Below are 18,866 nucleotides of genomic sequence, written 5' to 3' on the forward strand. Positions count from 1 at the left end.
TTTGTCTTTTCTTTTTTTTTTTTTTTTTTTTAGATCAGGGATGTAATTTAAAAGTTTTACTTATTATGTTCAAGGTACTTCAGGACTCTCATCCATGTTATTTACAGGAACTGATTGATGCCTGCATTCCATCTTGGAGCTTGTACTCTGCCTTAGAGTACTGTCTGCCTTGACTCATTGTCAGTCTCTGTTAAACAAATTCAAGCATTTCTCATTTTGACTCCTGTGCATTCTGATTCTTGCCAGGAACCTAAACCAGCAACCACTGTACATCAAAAATGCTAACATTAGACATGTGCTTAATTGTTTTGCTGAACTGAGATGGTAAATTTCCGTGCGACCTCACGATAGATCTAAATTAGCAGGTACTGCAGGCCAGAAGTGCTTCTGTCTAGTGAAACAGCTGTTCCCAGGATTCAGCATTGCACTACACGTTTCAGAGATGTACTTTGGACTAGGTTTAGTCTGGTGCCATGGAGTTAATGCTCATTAGCAGTTGGAGTGAATTAGGCACATTTCTGGAGCACTTTTTCAGTCCAGTTCCATTGGAATGAAATCTGGGATGACTCCAAGGCCACCCTCAAATGCAAACCAAAGCACGCCGAATGGGGACAGTCAGGAGATTTCACTCCTGAGCCAAACTAACACTATTGCAGATGCACTTTGGGACTCCCCAGCACAGGAAAGAAACATTACTGTTTCTGTTTCCTAAGTTATTCCAAATTGGCTCCATAAGGTTGAAGATTTCAAAAGTGATTATTATACTGTTAATATTAAGAGCAATTGGGCTCTTTAAGCGCACAGGCTGTTTTTAACATATGTAATGCAATGCCGGCAGACACTGTCCCCAGTTACAAATTGGTAAAACACTTAGTACAGAATGAAATTATAAGGCCTACTCTGGGATCTTCCTCCAATGGCTCCTATTTAGATTTAATAGACACTGCAGAATTGGCTGTATGGATACACCATTAGAGAGAGGATCTTCAGCTCGTGTAACAAGTTGTAGTTTACGGGAAATGAAGTAATGCAACTATGGCAGTTACTAGTGGCAACGTTAGTCTTTTCAGAGCTACCCAGTAATCAGTGACTCACTGTACATCTTAAGTAGCTTGACAACGGCCTTCCATTTATATCCAAATATTTAATTACTTGTTGGATATGTTCACAGTTTGGTCAAAACCACGTAACTCCAATTCCCCTTCATTTGCACATGCCTGGAACTCCATTCTATCCTCACAAACATGTAAATCAAGAGAATATATAAATACTCTATTAATGTTGCACCTTCATCAATATCAACCAATAGACTGCCTGAAGGAGAAACATAAGCACCTGTATATGGAAAGGGGGAGAGGAGAAGAAGCATGTTTATTCTATTACCAGAACAAATGATGAGTGAAAAAAAGCAGAAACACAAGAAAAGATATGCAAGTTCACACTTTCTTTTTTCTTCTTTACTCAACAGCAACATATACCATCATAGCATCATGGTATGTTTTGTTTTTGTCAGAAAAATAGTGAATATGATGGCTGGAGCGTTTCTATGACAATAGCACAATACTTTTTGCTACCTCCTAGGTTCCTGAATGCTAAAGTAATACAGGTTTTGTTCCATAAAATGCACATTTCTATATATTCAGTACCTGTAGATCATGATTCAGACAGGAAAATTCTGTAACATATACAAAGGGTACAACGCTTTGCACAACAAAACCTTCTATGTACTCTTCAGGTTTCTAATGAGAACTGTGATATAATTTGGACTTTTGAGCTGTTGGCCTGAAATGATGGGCTTTAACTCCCTCCCTTTACAGGGCAGTTTCTCTGCTTTCTTTGTGCCTGTCTGAAACAGGCAGGATAAGGCTAAGTCCACTAAAGAAGGAGATGACATTTCTAGATTAGCCAGAGGTAATTGTGATTGCGGTCCTTCCTCTTACTCTTTGAGAGATTTTGTTCATCCTGTATCCAGCACACCGAGCTGGTACTTGCATATCCTGATACTTGTACAGTTTCACTACTGGATTAGCACATGCCTTTCCAATCACTCTTCTCTGTCCTTCTCCCCCTTGCACTGCTTCAGAGCTAAGCTTCATATATTAAAGCCAGCATGTTTCAACTGCGACAATGATTGTGAATGCCACAGTTTGGGGGGTTCCATCTTGAGACATTTCCAAGAGGACTGACTCTATGAAAGAGTGATGACAATATACAGCCTGAGCTATCACAGCTTTATAAATGCCTCATGGTGGAAAGCCAAAAACCACAACAAATCAAGTCACTAATCTTTTTTATTTTAAAGATCTTGCTGTAATTGCTTAGGCCAAATCACTAAATCATTACTCAGGTAAAACTTATTGGAATGGACATAAAGACTGACTGTATAAAAATCAATAAAGGAACAATTCACAAACCATGTATATGGTAAGGAGAGAGTTCTTTAAAGTATGTGATTTTAATTGGATCTCAAATGACGTAAGTAATGATCTTAGTAGAAGATACAAAGCTGTTGGGAATAACATGATAGCAGAAACGCACTACAATTTAAGATGCCAGCACACCCACACCATACTAAAGGAATGAGGGAGAGGATGAATTGCTTTAAGACTAAGACTGATGAGAACAAAGTGACATTTCAGTATGATTCATCACTTACTGAATTTTATTGAGTGGTGGGCTGCTCATTCTGAAAGTCTTCAGCTCTGAGAAAAGAAAAAAAAAAACTTGAAGAGAAACATTCTACTCTACAGTTTTCCTATGAGCTCAAAACAACAAAATCACCCATGAGAACAGGAAACTGGCCACATTGTTAAGTTACCTGAAGGCAGCTTGTTCTGGTGGGTGCATATATAAGCAAACTATTTGCATAAACACATTATTCACGTAACTGGGTGATGTGTGTATAGATACATTCACACACAGATCAATAAGCAAATAAAGGATTTAAAAAATATGCAGCCCAATCTGCATTGCAGAAATTGTTAAAGAGTTGTTCCAACTCCTCGTTCTATAATGTGAGATTTATGGTGCTCTAAATCCTATTTATATTTTTATCTGAATCAGCCTGCTCATCCCTTGCTGCTCTGCCTTCCCAAATCAAATTCAGTCAGTTCTCCCTAGCTCTGTCTGAATGTTTCCTTTGATTGAGTGATGTTATTTCTAGAAAAAACACTCAAATCAATTTAATGCAAATTCCTTTTCACATCCTGGTTGACCCATCAGGACATCGACAATAATAGATTGAAGTAGTTACTTCCTGAGGCAGATGACTCATTGAGTGCTTAGTAATCAATTTTCATCACTGTGACTGCATAATCTGTCTTTGGGGTTCTGTTCCATATCGTGACTAGAATGCCACAGAATCCCAGATTGCCTGATACAGAAAATGAATGGTGAGCCATCAGCCATTCAGCCTTTTTAAATTGCACAAACAACCGCGACAGAGTTACATCTAACACAGAAAGGGTCTAGCTGTTACGCCAGTGAAAGGCAGGAGTAAACCTAGGTGAACTGATGGCAGCGTACTAGCTGAAATCCACACCAGCTAAAATCAGAATTTGGTCCACTGGGGATAAGCCAGTTTAACACTGTTGTGGAATCAGAAGCAACTCCCTGCATTCAGCCTTTCCTCAGCTTTGCAAAAATCTGTTTCGTTGCTCCTAAACCGGGTGGTGCGTAATCGCAACACAGTGAATGAGTTTTGATCTACTATAGAAAAGGTGTGGATTCATTTATGAAAACTTAGATGGGAGAATTGGGGATTTAAATCACTTAACGAAATGTTATGCCTATACATATGCTTACTCCATACATAGACCTGAATGTTTCCATTCCAACCTGCACCTCATACAGGACATTTTGGATGGTGATACTGCACTGTAGTGACGGCATAGCTTATAATCGTTCAGAAAGATCACCAGGAACGCGCGTTTCCAGCATAATGGCAGGAAGAATTCCCAAACTCTATTGCCATAAGGTAACCTGCAAAAACATGTTCCTGCAACAGAAGACGCAGGACCAACTAAGCTGAAGTCAAATCCGTTACCTCAGTGCAATGGGATGAATGACAATTCTGATTCTCCTCATGCTGTGCTTTTACCACTGAGTTCAGGTTCCTTCATAATCCGACTTGTAGGTAACAATCCAAACCAGGGCAAAGTACATTTTGCTAATTTTATGTATCATTTTAAGGCAAAAACTTTAGTTCTTAAGATTCGTATCAGTTTGACAACTTGTGCAGTTTTTACATGCTCCCCACTCTCTCTGGTGTGTCTTTGCAAAGCAACACTTGAGTTTGGTATTGTTTGACATGTAGCTTTCTGACAGAGATACCTCGCCCTTTCTAACCAGTTCTTCGTCTCTGAGGGGCGTCAGCCTATGAAGTAACTAGAGGGGCAAACACTCACCAAAATTCTGCAAGAAATCTAGCAACCACAGAACTAGAGAAAGCTCCGTGTTTAAGCTGCTCCGTAAACATTACTACACAAAAAGTCTACACTTCAGTATGAAAAAATCTGATTTACTGAAGCAACTTTCTAATGATCCTCAAGGCACAGGCATGCAAAAAATACATTCTTAACAAAGAAGAAAGAGTTTCATTAACATTTGGGAAAGGATTCTTTCTAACAGTTAAACTGGTTGATTTTTTTAGCAGTTGTGTATATCTAAATAGGAAAAATATCTACTATGGAAAAACTGAAAGTAATTCCCATATATTAGCAAACACAAGTGTTCAGACCAAAAAGACAGATGTTTTAAACTAAAGCAATACAGGAATCTCCCTGTCCAAAACACAGCATACCACCACTGCCAGGCTTAATAACAAAATACCCCTTAACTAGCAGCCACAGGGTTCTGTGATTCAGAAGCACCCTAAGTGATAGACACAGAAACAGCTGGATGTGGCACACTTCATGTCCAGAAAAATAAGCTTTTGGGGCTCCACCTGAAGTAACCTCTGCTATTACATTTTGTTGTTGATGCTTAAAGAGCAAAACCACTCGCTGGTCCTTAGTATACACTAGGCTCCCAGGGAAAACAGTGGGTCTTTAGGTTTACTAACTAATGAACAAGTGCCTCATCAAGCAGCAGGCAAAATAAATAGCACTGTTTGACTGCTGCAGTGTGGTCAAGAGCACACCAGCATTATTCTACCTTACCAGTTCTCCAGTACCCTAAAAACAACTGCAGCCTCCTTTGACTTGAGGCGTCTTGTCTGGTTTTGGTTCCAGTTTAGATCCTGCAGCAGTTGCAGTAATAGAAATACTGGAACAGAAGTACCAGGGTGCATCTCTGGGTCCTGAGAGCTACTGCTCTCCTAGAGCACCGTGGCTGCTGCATTCTGCACCATTTGGTATCAAGCTACTCAGAATACCAGCAGCTGTTTGGTAACCCAGGGTGGATTCACCATGCCTGAGGGCTAATCTCTGTAGTACTAAAACACAACCAGATGGCTGGGACCTGGCCCCTCCCTGTTCTCACTCACTCTGGTTGTTAAGGTCCTTACCAACAATAACACTTTCAAATCAGCTACAGAAACAGAGACCGGAGTTTTGGCAGAAGACCTGGCTGTAAATGGACAGAGTCGTCAACTAGCTGCTCACTGTAAAGATGCTCCGAGGCCCTGCATCTCTGCTAACCCATGCTGCTTGTTCAATGGCTGCGTATATATCTCTGGCTAAGACAGAAAAGCTCACAGTAGTCATGATCCAGTCTCTAGTAATTTAAGTGTCCGAGTGAACATGTAGTAGTGACATGATCACAGGAGTGAGCTCTGATACTTCACATAACAGAATATCTGGTAATTATCAATGAAGCAGCTAAGACCAAAAGAGAACCTTTCCTAAAGGAAAAGCACATACCGAGATCCTGGAAAGCAGAGGCACAGATACACTTAACAACAGCACCTGCCTTAGCTACAAGTACAGTTCCTTTTGATCATGGTTATTATCTCCACAGGTAGCTGCTCTTTTGCCATCCTGATTTTCCATATTGTGCCACTAAAATACACTCTCAGATAGGTAGGGTTTTGTTTATTAAGACAGTTGCTACAACAAAAGGAAGTATAAATAAGAAGCACAAATACAGGCTGAGAGATGAAGGGATTGAGAGCAGCCCTACCAAGAAGGATTTGGGGGTACTGGTAGATGAAAAGCTGGATGTGACCCAGCAATGTGCGCTCGCAGCCCAGAAAGCCAGCCCTATCCCGGGCTGCATCACAAGAAGCGTGACCAGCAGGTCGAAGAGGAGGATTCTGCCCCTCTGCTCCACTCTCATGAGACCCCACCTGCAGTGCTGCATCCAGCCCTGGGCCCCCAACCTAAGGAGGATATGGACCTGTTGGAGTGAGTCCAGAGGAGACCATGAAGATGATCAGAGGGCACCTCTCCTGTGCAGACAGACTGGGAGAGTTGGCATGTCGCAGCACTTTCCAAACCAGCTGGCTACAAGGTCTTTCACCATCTCATACCAGCACACTCTTCATACAGTCCCTCTGCTGCTTTCACCTCATCCAGGGCATGTCTTCTCTCTGCTTCTTCCTCAGCTGCTCTCTCTTCATTGGCTCAACCACTTAACTTAACCAGCCACACCTGCACCTTATCCACATCAGCCAGCCCACTGCCTCTGAAACCAACCTACAGTTGTATATTATCAATGGTAATTAACCCAGGTTCATTCCTCTACATTGGGGTTGATCAGTCTGGAGAAGAGAAGGCTCTGGGGAGACCTTACAACACCTGCCAATATCTAAAGGGACCTGCAGGAAAGCCAGAGGGGGACTTTATACAAGGGCCTGTAGTAATAGGACAAGGAGTGATGGCTTTAAACTGAAAGAGGGGAGATTTAGATTAGGTATTAGGAAGAAATTCTTCACTGTGAGGGCAGGAACAGGCTGCCCAGATCAGCTGTGGGTGCTCCATCCCTGGCAGTGCCCAAAGCCAGGCTGGACAGGGCTGGGAGCAACCTGGGCTGGTGGGAGGGGTCCCAGCTAGGGTGGGGGGTTGGAACTAGATGGTCTTTAAGGCCCCTTCCAACCCAACCCATTCTATAATGCTATGACTCTGAGATGAAAAGTAATTTACATTGTTTAGAAAAAAGATTCTAGCAACACCAGTGCTTTGCCTTTAAATCCTTCTGTAATACAAACTTTTATCTGAAGATCTCAAAGTAACCGAAAAACTATGTGCTCCATCCTTTGAAGCTGATCACAGTAGACACAAGAACAGAAAAAATGAAGCTAAGCATTATCTACATTCTGACTTGGCCATGAGAAAGGCAACTATAATCCCAGATGTATGAACAGAAGAATTTTAAGTAAAGATGGGGAATCATTAAAGCTAATGTAATGACACCACCAAGATTTGAGCTTGAAACAATTCTGAGCACCCTTAAAGTAGACAGTTAATCTGGATCACAAGCGGGGAAGTGCTTCTAGGATGGCCTGAGCAGTGGATAACCTGTTTTATTACAAATGACAAAATGGCCTGACACTGGGAGGGAAAAGGACATTTTTGAGTATAGGCAAGATTAACACAAGAAATAGGAATAAATCGGCCATGATAAATTTAGCCTGGAAACAGTCAGATCGTTCCAGAGCAGTCAGATTGGCCCAGGTGGCCAAGGGGGCCAGCAGCACACTGGCTTGTGTCAGACACAGCGTGGCCAGCGGAGCGGCTGGGGGGCTGGGGGGGTTCAGCCTGGAGAGGAGGGGGCTCAGGGGGGACCTCATCGCTCCCCACAGCTGCTGCAAGGGGCTGCAGCGAGGGGGGGTCGGTCTCTTCCCCCAGGTCACAAGTGACAGGACAAGAGGAACCGGCCTCAAGTTGCACCAGGGGAGGCTTAGATTGGAGATTAGGAAAAATGTCTTCGCTGGAAGGGTGGTCAGGCACTGGCACAGGCTGCCCAGGGGTGAGGTGGAGTCACCGTCCCTGGGGGTGTTTAAAAACCACACAGATGCCGTGCTCAGGGACATGGTTTAGTGGTGGGCTTGGCAGTGCTGGGTCAATGGTTGGACTTGATCTTAAAGGTCTTTTCCAACCTAAATGATTCTATGACTCTGAAATAGCCTGCTGATGCTACTTGCTAGGTTTTTTGGTGAGACAAGTTTCACACATTTATGAAGGCAGCAATATCATATAGTTCTCTGTAATGGGAGGGGTCTGCATTTTGTGTGTTTTCTTGCCCTGTGCTAGTATCAGATCATGTAGAAGTAGCAGTTTCCAACTTGGCAAGCCCCCCTCAAGTGCAGCACTTAAGTCTACAAGGAGCCTACTCCTCTGAATTCTGCCAGGCCTGAGAACTTTTGAAGGGAGAATTTATTTTTTCTACCTCTTTTCTACCTGTGAAAGGAAATTCACAGGGTGCTCTGCATGATGTTGCCAGCTCAACATGGTGAGGTGATAATGCACAGCTTTAAACTGATAAAGCCAGATCTGTAAAAGCACATCCAACTTCCTTTTTGAAACAAGCTCTCATACTAAATACAGAAAACCAGCAGGAAATATTTAGGCCTTTAAGAAATCAGAGTGCATGATCTACCATTTCCTTTAGACTGAGTCAGCTTAAAGATGTAGAGCAAAGATTTCTAACGAGTTTAGCAAAAAAATTCTGTTTGAAAGTTCATATTATAGTCATTGATTTTGGTCCAGTTGTTTGGATAACATTAATACTAAAAACACTTAAGTAACTCTGGGTACGCATCATAACTTGCCCCATATCCACAGAAATTCTTGTTAAAAATATTTCGTTCAGTAATTGTTGGAAAGCTAGACTCTTCTAACTGGTCTGTAAAATAGCATTACAGAAGATAAATTGCAAATTAGAAACAGTCAAATTTACTGATCACAAAACACAGGCTGAAAATTATCTGTACAGACAAGGCAGGAAATGCTAAAAAGTAACAAATGCATTCAGAATGTAAAGATAATTTACTGAAATATTGGCAAACCAAAAAGTACTAGTTTCATAATAATTTATAATAAATACGTTTCCTATCTGTACTTTTTAAGTATAATAACTTACTGTAACTGACATGAGTAATCTCAGTTCTGCATTAATATAATTCATCTCTAAGTGCCACATTAGTTAAAGAGCAGCATTAAGCACGCAGTCCCATCAATGTAACCACAGTCACAGTGGAGTGGAATATAATTAACCTTTACATGGTTCAGATGTGCAAAGGTTATGACACCTGCCACTTACAAAGTACTCGTGGCTGGTCTCAGGAAATTGGCTTTCCTGTAGGTACCTGGCTGATTATTCTCAATCTGTATATATACACATACATCATGTTGAATATAACTTTTAGTACTTACAGCAACGTGTCCTAGGGCTGCACGTCACCTCATGTAAGGAAGCATCACAGATCTGCTTTAAATATATGCACTTTTCTGGTTGTCTTCTGCTTAGTCCCTTGGTACTTTGAGAAGGACACCTCCTCTGCTCCGGCCCAGGAGAGCGTATGGTCAACAAACATTCATGCACCAAGAGCTCATGGCAAAGGCAGAAACCTGACTATGCAGAAGCAGAGATTATACCCCCTGCAAGAGTCTTCTATAAGCTCTGGAAGGAGATGTGCTTCCCAGTTTCAGCGCAGCTCGCAGCAGCCTGCTGTGTGTGAGTCACCCAGGCCCAGCAGTGGCTACGTGGTCGATGGGTGCTGCCTGCTTGCACCTTGGTTAGTGTGCGAGATCAGCTGGGACACTGAAAACAGCCAAGCAACTGATACAAGCATGTAGATGTATTTTTTAACAGGCCTTTTGAGATGAGGAGAACTCTTAGTTGACCTTTGAGCACACAGAAATTGAGAATGTTCTCTTGAAACATCCCATCCAAAAATATGAAAGGATAGGCAAGGATTTTGCCAATTCATTCAAATGTTCCATAAAAAGCAAACAAAGTTCAGAGAAGGCACCATCTGTCTAGACTCTAGCGGGCCTGGGGTACTGATGTCAGGCAGAACCTGAAGCATCAGGGGCAAGTCTTGAAGAAACAGCTTTTGATTTATCCACAATCAGGGAAAGACCACAGTTCACAAGCTAACTACAGAAATTACCTCTGTAATGACAATTAAATGTCATCGTATTCAGCATTCTTGCAGATGGAAAAGCCAAAAGAAAAAAAAAAAATCTGTTATCAGTGACACTTCAGCCCTTTAAAAGTTATATAACAGAGAGAAGGCTCATTAATGAGAACATCTAAAAGTAAAATTCTTGCAAGCAGCACAGACATTTTTAAAAGATATCATATTAGGGTCTCAGAGTAAATGTATATCAGGCTTTAAAGTGAAAGGACTACCAAATTAAGCTAGGAGATTTAAATAGCTGAGTAAGGGGAATTATTAGCAGTAAAAGAACATTCATCAGAAAAGTAAAAATCATATGTAAATGCATAGAAAAAAAAGCCTATATTTTGGCAAGATAAATGTAAAATTACTAAAGCGGGTGAGAGATTTGGGGGAATAACTTACTGCAGGCACAAAAGCTAGTAAGAAAAGCTTATCTAATACAATGGAAGGAGGAAGGCTGACAGAGAGTTGCAGTGATCAACAGATAATCAAGGCAGCAAAAGGGCATCTGCCATTCCCAAAGAAAATCTGCTTTTTGCACCTGTGTTTTTTGATGACATCTGAATATTCCCACACCAGTATGAGCTCAGTCTGAGAGAACATTTCAATAATAAATGTTTTACAGGAAAAAAAACCAAAACACAGACCACCACAAAGCCTGAATGGTAACAAATTTCCAGGACCAGAGGATACTCACCCAGAAACTGAAAAGTAACTAAGAGAACTACTCTCTGTAGCATACAGTTACTCCCCATAAGCATAACCTGGCTTGTTCCTGCACAGGAAGGGTTCCAAATCCTATGACACAAAAGCACATTTCTTGGATATCACAAGTAGTCCCCCCGTCTGCAAAGCACCACTGCCCTGTGAGTGGAACTTTCACACACCACTTCAGAATGAATACAGTGGGGCAGAACACACTTATTCTACTGCACCCACAAGAGCTGTTGTTGTTTATGTGCAGCGTGTACTGATCACTTTTTCATTTTTAGATTGGTGATAGTAAATTGCTATAATCAGTACAGTTGGTAAGAGCAATTGTTATTTTTCATCAGCAGTCCAAGCAAAAGTCAAATAACAAATGGACATAGGAACTGAAAAAAAAAAAGCCAATATGAGAAAAAAGCTCATTTCCAATGCTGTTGCATACCACACTATTAAATGACAAGAACTGTCCAGTACTCAGCACAGCAAAGTATCTAAAAGACTGCTGCATAGCACCAGCTGTCAAATGCTCATGGATATTGTACCTCCTGGTTCTTAATAGACAATCTCTCAGAATCAGAACCAAAAGCTGGCACCAAAAGTCTGGGGGGTTTGTTCAGGTATTGTGGGATTTAGTGCGCTCGGTCTGTTATTTTTATGAAAATATATATATATATTTATTTTAAATAAAGGTAAATACATATAATAACAATCATGGTGGCAGGAGAAACATGACGGTAGATTTTCTCAACATTGTTCTTTGAGTCCACGCTGGGGCTGAAGTGATAGAATCAAAACAGAGTACCTAGTACACTGATTCAGTGCACAGCCACAGAAAGAAGGTGGAAAGGGTCTGCTTCCTCATGTACAAACATAGTCTTCTTCTAAAACAGTTACAGTTTTTCTCCTTCAGATTAAAAGTGAAAGAAGTAAAAAGCCAGGATAGCACACATAATTTAAAATCTGGATCAGAACAGAGAGGAATTGCTGAAGTATAGTCATTAACTCAATTGAAGTTTCTGTGGAAGATGGTATCTCCAGCAGTTTGCAAACTCAGGACATTTGAAATAACATGGCTGGTTTACTAGAGTCCTTAATTATGCTACTCGCCTTTTCACGTAAAAATATCAGACTAATTTTCATTGGTAAAGCTTTAACGAAGAGGGGAAAGGGGCTGCAAAAAAGCAGCAGGATTTATTTTCAGGTTTAGCTAATTAAAATCTAGTGAGGCAAAGTACTTGATGTCTCAGCTTATGTCCTTCTGAGGATATTTTGCTTCTAATGCATTTAGAATGTCCAAAAAACTACATTATCTTTAATGTTTTAAATAGCAATACTATGTACTGAAAATCTAATTGTTTTCTTATTCTTGGTTGGAAAACGTCAGGCCCAAAGCCTAACTAAATATGCAACTTAACCGTCAGATCTTGCCCATCAAGCTGGACATAGTGATTCTAGTTTAGCAAAGGTGCAAAGGGACAACTATATGTTTCTGCTTGCTTTTATTTTCCCCTTATCCCAGGATTATTCTACATAAGAAATCTGTACATGTACTTCTATCTGTGGTCATGCTTTTTACTCTCAGGCTTTTATCTCACTTACAGGACTGAAAATTCAATGGTTTCTACACTCTTTGCAGAATATTACGAAATGTTATAAAATAAGAGATGCATAGATGCCTGAATATACTTAGTTCCTATGAGACTGTTCATAAACTGCTAAAAACAAGCCCCAGAGTTATAAGTACTATGAAAAATATTTGTCTTTGAATGAACTCACTGGTATTACCCTGATAACAACATGTAAACAAAGGTATTTAGATACAGTATTAAAATTATGAATGTACCATGTGCTTTGGTGACTCTGTCATCTCACCTGAGCAATACAGAGAGGAAAAAGGGCAATCCATTTATTTAGTTCAACTGTAAATAATAATCTTAGTACCATTCTTAGCAGTTTGTTTCAGGTTTTATGGCTCTACGGTTTGTTCTAAGAGAACACATTAGAGTAGTGAAATATCTTTGCAGTAACTGTCCTGTAGTAACATTGAAACATGTCATCAGCAGAAAGCAGAATCCCGAGCAAGATAATGGGATTTCTCTTAATTTGATTTGCCACAGATGTAGTTAGCATGCCAGTGTTCTCTTTGCAGAGATGCTACTATTTCTGTTTTGGTCGCTAATTAACATAGTCACTTAGAGGTATATAATGCTGCTAGCTCAGCTACCATTCCACATAAATCTAATTTGGCCTCAAAGAGTGTTTCTAGTCCTATGGGTATGAGGAATTGTCTGACAAACAGCACAACAGCATAATGCATCTGGCAAAACGTAAAGTTCTGCATCCCATTTGGTGCCTGGTACAGCAGAGGAAGGAAGAACAGTAGTCACTGCAGCTAAAAAATCAATGTCTTTCACAAATGTTCTTCTGGTCATGGCAGTTAAGGAATAACAAAAAAATAATTAAAAAAGAGAGGGAGATTAAAAGGATATGAAGGCTACAAAGAAAAGATTTTAAATTGATTTTGAAAGTTTCTAAACTAGGCAACAGAATGGATGGTCTGTGTTGAGGTAAATGCTTAGTCTGACTCCTAAAACCCTGTGAGCAGAGTGACATTTCAATTTTCCTCAGCTTTTGGAAGCTTGATTTTACAGCTCTAGAAGTCAGTCTTTGGGAAGCACCTTCCAGCAGTTATAACAAAGTATACAGAGCAAGGATATGGCTAACACTGATAGAGGCACTAATCCTTACCCGCTATGAAAAACAATCCGAAATCAGACTCTGTCCTTAGAAGAGAAAAAATAATAATACTAAACATGACTAGGAATTATCCACTTTTCAAAGGGCAGCTAGGAGCCCAGATTTTTCTGCAAATGCATAGTTGTGGTTTAACCCTGGCTGGTAATTAGGTACCACGCAGCCGCTCGCTCACTCCCTCGTCACCCAGAGGGATGGGGAGGAGAGCTGGAAAGGAATGTAAAACTCAAGGGTTGAGAGAAGAACAATTTAATAATTGAAATAGAATAAAAGTGAAAGAACAATAATAACAATGATGACAATAACAGTTATAATGAAAAGGGGAAGGGAAAGAATAAATTCCAGAGGGAAAGGGAAGAAGGAACACGTGGTGCACAACGCAACAGCTCACCACCTGCCCACCGATGCCCAGCCAGTCCCTGAGCAACCATCTGCCCGCCTCGGCCAACCCCCCAGGTACATATATCAGGCGCGACATCCCGTGGGATGGAATGTCTCTTTGGCTAGCTGGGGTCAGCCCTGGCTGTGTCCCCTCCCAACTCCTTGTGCCCCTCCAGCCTTTTTGCTAGCAACGCCTGAGGAACTGAGAAGTCTCACATCAACGCCAAAGCACAGCACCGCACTAGCTCCTCAGAAGACAATTAAGACCATCCCAGTTGAAAGCAGGACAGTAGTATCACTGGAAAGCCATGTGACTTAAAAGCATTTCACAAGCAAACAGAATTAAGCAGAAATGAAAATATAATATTTGAAAAAAACCCAACACTTCAAACTGCCTTAGAACAGAACGATAGCAAAAAGTAATTTGAGGGAGCTTTAATTCCACTCAACTACCAGATCCTATTGAAAAATCACACGGGTGTTGGAATTTCTCCTTTTAATTAGTTCCTGCATCCTTGCTTACAACTGTAACAGCACAAGGTTTGAGGGCCTCAGCAGAATTCAGCTCATAAAGTTCTATTCAAGCTCACACCAAGAAAATTTATGGCCTAGCCCTGTGCCGTAAAGAACATAATGTTAATGATTTTAGAATCTGTTATGCCTCTGGAACAACTGAGAATTACAACTCTGCCTGTACGCACATTGGAACCTCCCCAAGATTAAAACCTCAAAAATGAACTCCCGTCATGTTTCACAATCCAATTAAATATATCAGTGTCTCAAGTGCCAACAGTTAGGTCTCAAAATAACAGTCAGGCACGGGCAGGAAGACACAGGAGTAAGTATCGTTGTCCTAGCCTGGTCCATCTGAAATCAGACCCCACAAAGATGTCACTTCATCCTTCTAAACAGGACACTAAAATGGGAACAAGTTGTGGAAAAAGGCACCTAGCACAGGTAAAATCCTCTCACAGACAACCTTCAATTTGTGGTCCGTTATAAAAATACTGGAAACCAGCAGTGAGACTCACCCAGGTGCTTTTGAGTACCACCAGGTGTTAGCTATCAGTGTTCGTTCTAGGATTTTATCTAAAGACCCTTTAAGACGTGCCTGTCACTCACGCATAGAAAGAGTGCCTGAGCACTGTGGATGCCACTCCATTCTGCAGCTGCTTAAGTACTTTGCAGTGCTCCCCCAGGGCTCAGTGCAGTGGCTGTATCACTTTCCTCAACAGTAGCAGCTGGAGAGGGGAAGTAATAGAACACGAACATCGTAAAAAATATTGATAGGGTAGAAAGTAATGCATAAAACGCAGCAGTGTGCCGTAACTAGCTGACCATTAATAATTTCTTAGTATACATTAGGTAGCAACAAGGCATGGAAATGCTTCAAACAATACACAAAGACAACCTGAAAATACCAAGTATGCAGCAACCGTGACATGTTGTTTATGAATAAGGATGCAGACCTAGCCAGTAACTTAAGATGCATTACAGATCACCGAGTAGAACCGGTAAGTACTAGGTTGAGTAAGACAAATGCCACAGTTCCACAGCACGTGTGATCAATTTGATTTCATCCCCCACATGCGTCCTTTGCTTCTGCACTGAAGAGCACTGACAGTCCAAAACACCTGCTGCTCAGCAGGTAAGGACACGATGTTTATGGCTGAAATAGAGAGTAGTGTTACAAGTCACTAGAAGTGCAGCTTGTCCTGCCCTTTAGTAGATTTACAGAAGAGAAGCCCACTTTGCTTTTGCGTTAATTCAGTTTTTGCTGTTGTTTTGGTTTTTTAAACAAGCTGAAGGAAGTTGGTAGAGCCTGGTGGTAGCTGATAAGAACCATTTCAACATGATTTCTCTTTCAAAAAATATGTTGTAGGTAAGGTCACAAAAAAGTCTGTAGTTCATGCTAGGACAAAGAAGTTCACAGCAAAGCCTTAGGCATTGGTCTGTAATTTTTTCATGATCATCATTAGCCATTTCTAATTTCAGCAACACATATCAGCTTCACTTCTTCAGCTGACTAAAGGTGATAGTTTTATGAACCCAATAAACCTCGTTTGTTTACAGCTTATGGATCCAGATGCAACTGTCTGCTTATCACCTCTGTTCAAGCATTTTAAGATCCAATAAACTTCTACAGGCTGAATTTCTGTAGCATTGCACAGAGACCAAATCAAGTGAGCTTGTCACTAGTTTGCCCTGACATCTGCACACAGATTGGCAAGATCACTGCACATGTTCAGTCCAGTTCATAGTGGCTTTTACGACAAAAGTACAGGAGGAGATCAAAGAATTTATGTGACAAGCAGGATTAATACAGGAGGATGTGAGCAGCTGAGGGCAGCACAACAGAGGAACTTAAAGGACTACAATCAATAGGTAGTGACAAAAGTTCACGGTTTTAAAGTACAAGTGAAGATGGTGCTTCATGATCTATCTCCTCTCCTGTTCTCCCAGTCCCAACGGATTTGCATTTGGCAACAATCTCCCTGACATTTTCTCTGTTACTCAGTATCAAACCTTTCCCACTCATAAAATCAATCCACTTGCCTATCAATGTTCTTCAGATATTCTGAACTTCCTGAAGAGCACTGGGATTCTCCTTCTTCAATTTGTCTTACCATCTCTTCTCTCTCACTTTGTGGTTCTTGGTATCTAGGTCTGACAACCAGGAAACTGCACCATCGAGGACTCCAGAAACTGTGAAGCCTGTTTTAATGATTGTCTGGAAAATCACCTAAAAGATACTTGAATGCATTCCTACTAGCAAAAATTTTCATGTGTTTTTTCTGTAGAGTTTTCACTTTTAGAAATCATGTTGAAGAAAAAAATTCTACAGTGGCAGGATGGTGTTTTAAGAATAAGAAAAATGATGTAAACATCTGTCATTCAGAGAGAACAGATAAATGTGCCAAACTCAAAATTTAAGCCCATCAAACTCAAGCCATCCCTCAAGATCTATAACAGCTCAAGATTTAAAATAATATTAGAAATATTAGAAAACATTCAAGTATTTTGACCACAGTCAGTCATTGAAATCTCTTCAAAAAGTACATGAAATCCTAATTCTCTTGCATTACTAGATGAGGTGAAACCAGTTGAAGTTTTCTCTTGCGAGGCTTACAGGCCAAGCTCAGTCTGAAAAAAATTATGAAATTCACCTATAGCTGCTTACATTTCCCATATGATTGAATCTGTCAAGGATTTGAACTTGCACAATCAAAGTACTCTGCTATCACAGATAATTTTCTTCCCCAAAGACGGAGATTCTTCTTTTTTTTTTTTTTCCTTCCTCGTGGAGAAGTGGTCTTTAACATTTACAAGCTTTAAAAACTAGCTACACACTTAAAGAAAGCATTAAAGCCTTATAGAGCATCACTATATAGCTGCATGTACTATCATCAACAAAAGAACACCTGTCAGAAAAAAAACAGCTCTATCTTTTCCCCTAAACCATGAGAGATTAATTTTCAATGTAAATGAGACCTGAATATTTTGTTCCTGCCTGGCAAGAATCTCACATGAAAAGCAAATGAAGCAAAAAAAGACTGACACTACCACTCACCAAAAATAGAAATGTCTCAGATGCTCAAACATTTGCTTAGGATAAACTACAAAAAGGCAAGATAATTAAAAAATATATCTCTGCCTTTTTTCTACTGAGCTAAGACAAGAATATTTCTTGACATGAAAACTGTGAATCTTGGCCTTAAGACTTAAATGTTTGAAGGCCATATATATCCTTTTCGCCTCTATTTGGAAAACGCCTAGAAAATGCTACCAAAACATAGTCAAGCCTTTCAATGGTAACTGTAATTGCTTGAATGAGAGAACACTTAAGCAGGGCTACAAGGAAATGAAGCACACGCTTGTCTGCTTGGCTGAGCAGGGGCCAGCGATTAGAGGATGTTACAAGGCAGGTCCCAGAAGGGAAAGGCACGAAGTATTTGCAGTTCAAGGAAGGCAATGCTTGCATCATAGTTCTGCTATTGGGAGTCAGTATAACATAACCTCAACCGTCATTAAAAATGACTGCGGGAGCAAGGTACTGAGCCTTTTGGTTGCAAGAAGCAGCTACAAAAACATGACACTGAGTACCACACGAAACTAAGGCAATGCAAGAGATCCACTAATGCATGACTTTTGTGAAGTGTCATAAGATTTAAAATAATTTTAACTTTTTTTTCTGGGCCTTGACTCGTGATTTCTGAAGCCGGTGAAGTCAGCAGTTGGCACAGAAGTCTGTGCACTAGAGACCTGTTATTACCCACCCAGCACATCAGTATACCAGTGTGTAAAGAAATAACAAGAATCTTTCCCTCCCCAAAAGAGGCACATAAAAAATGAATGAATTTCAAACCACAGGAAATCTGAGAGGATAAAGGAAGCTTTCAGAGCAAATTGGATCTATAAGGATGCTATGCGTGCAAGCGTGTACGCGTGTGTGTATACATACACATAGCACAGACTATATCAAAATATCGTGCATGCCAAGTTGAGAAACAAGAAATAAAGAAACAGAAACAAGTAAGGGTTTCCTCTGTAGCTGAAAACAAGGAGATATCAGTTTGCCAGAACTTTAAGCAGTACACAAGGCATAGCATTTTTGGCGGTATAACTTACAGTATCACTTACAATGACAAAGATGGAGAAAGACATCATTATTCCATAGAAATTTTAACATGTTTTATTCAGGTTTTTATACTAGAGCCAGAATCAGTGGCACAACCCCAATGATTTCCAGACTGGCAGAACTGGGGAAAAGATTGATTTTGAGAGGACAATATATTTGGAGATACCTTCAGTAACACAGTCCTGTTAAGCCTCAAGCCATTCTGCTGGTGATGGTGTTCTCTGTGAAGGGCAGTACGTAAAAATACATTGTATGGCATCCATACCCATAAAAGGAAAGACAATATGTTGCAGTCTCACCATGACTCCTACTTCTGGA

This window comes from Falco cherrug, chromosome 7 (genome assembly GCF_023634085.1).
Source record: "Falco cherrug isolate bFalChe1 chromosome 7, bFalChe1.pri, whole genome shotgun sequence".
In the NCBI taxonomy this organism is placed as follows: domain Eukaryota; kingdom Metazoa; phylum Chordata; class Aves; order Falconiformes; family Falconidae; genus Falco; species Falco cherrug.